Below are 2,743 nucleotides of genomic sequence, written 5' to 3'. Positions count from 1 at the left end.
GGGGTGGGGAGCTGCCGCACGGCTCCCCGGGCCGGGGGGCGGGGGAGCTGCCACCGGGGGGGTGAGCTGCCGCAGGGCTCGGGGAGGGGGCGGAGCAGAGGTGAGCTGGGGTGGGGAGCTGCCGCGGTGGAGGGGTGCCTCAGGGCGGAGGGGTGGGGAGCTGCTGCGGGGGGGGCACCTCAGGGCGGGGGCGGTGGGGAGCTGCCACAGGGCTCGGGGAGGGGGGAGGGCGCAAGGTGGAAGTTTCGCCTAGGGCGCGAAACATCCTTGCACCGGCCCTGACCTTCAGTAGCATCTTACTCCACAAGTAGTTTCAGAATCTGGCCCCATGGAAACAATGTCTAGATACTTTCTATTCCTGTTCTTCTTGCTGCTTTCCAGGTGTATATTTAAATATAAACAGACTACGTGCAACTCTTCAATCATTTATTGTCATAAAATGAAGTCCTTGGGTATTTAATAATCCCAGAGGCACTGCAGTGATACACTCACATGCTGTCCATCCATAGATCTGGGTCCAACATGTTAGCAGAGGAAACATAAAAAGTCCTCAATCTGGTAACTGAAGCCTTCCCTATAACAGCCAATTCTTCAGAGGAGCTGTGCCAAATTTGAGGATTATGCTGTACAAACAGTTTCCAATGAAACGTCTCAGAAACATTTGCTGTTGTTTTTACCTCAGTTTCCTGACTTTATTTTTCTGCAGCCCACAGTTATTTCACAAATGTCTAGTGAAAAATTCCATTCTTGGTGCAAAGCTTGCCTTTTACTAGCATGAAAAATATGCACAAAACTGCCCTGGTGAAAAGCAAATGTTTCACATTTGTATGAGTTTGGCTCTCCGAGACATTATATTTTGCTTTTATTGTATAATATTCTTTCAATTTGATTTCCAAATGATAGATTTTGCATAGACTGAGGTTAAATGTGCACTAATGATACACAAAAAACAATCACAATGTTTGAGTGCCCTAAACCAACCAAAGGTATTTCTGCTTTTGCATGAAGGGTTTAATGTCAGAGGAGGAATCTTGACCCCAGGAATCCCCTGCCCCCATCATTTAAAGCACAACCCAGGCTTAATATCTTCACCTGATATATACCATGCATATTGCACGTGGCCAACTACAGTTGATTTTTCAATATTGTCAAAAATATGCATCATCTAATACAGAAATCAAACAAAAAGATGTTCCTGGGACTTGTTGGGTTGATTGTGGCCACAGCAACTGCTTCAATGTGTTTCTGTGGTAGGAATTTTAATTTTTGTAGGAACGTCTAGGCTAAAAATAGATGCTCTTTTAAACACTGAGGGACAGATTTTCCAAAGTGTTCAGTGCTGATAATTAGGGCTAGATTTTTACAACGATCAGCTCCCATTTTGGCACCTAAATGAAGTGGCCAGATTTTCTAAATATTAAGCACAGCGAGAACTGTTGGGTGCTGAGCTCTTTTGAAAGACCTGCCTGTGAAAGAATGCATAACTAATGTTGGTGGGGCTAATGAATAACCAGTATAAGTACAGTATTGTTGTTGTCTGCTTGCAGTTTTCCAAGTACATGGAAACAGAATACAATTTCCCAATAACCACAGACAATGTTCTTAAAGCGTGATCACATATATTCAGATATATTTTCCACTGCCTTGAACATCTCTCTACCTACATCAAGTACTTATATGGCCCCCATCCCTATAGTATCTGAGCGCCTCACAAATCTTTAATGGATTTATCGTTACAACACCCCTGTGTGGCAAAGCAGAGCTATTAGTCCCGTTTTACAGATGGGGAATGAGGCACAGAGAGGTTAATTGACTTGCCCAAGGTCACACAGGAAGTCTGTGGCAGAACAGGGAATGGAACTTAGGTCTCCCAAGTCCTAGGTCAGTGCCCTAACCACTGGACCATTCTTCCTCTCAGTATAGTCATTTATACTGTGCAAAGTGGGTGTATAATGCTACTAAAACAGAATTCTCCACTCACCTATCCTGGTTGCAAGTGATTTACACTCACTTTGCACTCATCTTGCACACCTATGCAACTTCCATTAAAGCAATGAAAAAATAGTCACAAAATCTTGTAAGTGATTACATAAGGAGCATCTGGCTCATAATTCTTTTACGTGCCAGTGTTTAGACAGCTTGGCCTTTTGTGTGTTAACTGCTTCCATCTATATTTTATAATGCATTATCAGGATTAAATGTTTAAAACCACATCACACGTATACAAATCAGGGCTACGTGATTGATTTTAGTGGACAGTGGGAGAATTGCACTTGATATATAACAATGGTGGAAGTTTAGCTGTTAGATTAGTCAGAATCCTCTGATGTTTTGTTTCAGCATTTACATTATCATACTCTTTTAAACTTAAGAGTTCAAATGTCTTTTAGAACTTGAGCCCTGAAGGGAGCTGGGGAGAAAGCACAGTGTGAGGTTACAGAGCTAAACAAACAGTAGACAATACAGAAATTCTGCCCAATGTGCCAGAATCATTCCTTTGACAACCTGCATTTTTTTCAATCTGTTCTTTCATTCAACTTCAGATAATATAAGCTAGCTCCAGTAATTATCTTGCACATTTACTATTCAAAAGCAAATATTGCTACATGGAATTACAGGCAGTCCCTTTACTAGGTAAACTGTAAACTAACCACCATTCCACAACAGAAAATAACATGTTGTGCTGCAGAATCCAATAATGGTGCAGAAATAGGTCATGAGGCGCCCTGAAATGGTGTAGGGT

At 42.5% G+C, this 2,743-nt stretch overlaps 1 protein-coding gene across 1 annotated transcript in view; it reads right to left on the bottom strand.

The window, feature by feature from the left end:
* Positions 1 to 2,743, bottom strand: part of ANK2 (ankyrin 2) — a gene marked incomplete at its 3' end in the record, with an annotated part of 233,445 nt that overhangs the window by 110,772 nt on the left and 119,930 nt on the right. The window lies entirely within an intron of this gene.

The sequence above is a fragment of the Terrapene carolina genome, unplaced genomic scaffold (assembly GCF_002925995.2).
Source record: "Terrapene carolina triunguis isolate 2854851 unplaced genomic scaffold, T_m_triunguis-2.0 Scaffold706, whole genome shotgun sequence".
Lineage (NCBI taxonomy): Eukaryota > Metazoa > Chordata > Testudines > Emydidae > Terrapene > Terrapene triunguis.
Note: the sequence above shows the minus strand (reverse complement) of the source record. Positions and strands in the feature narration are given on the sequence as shown.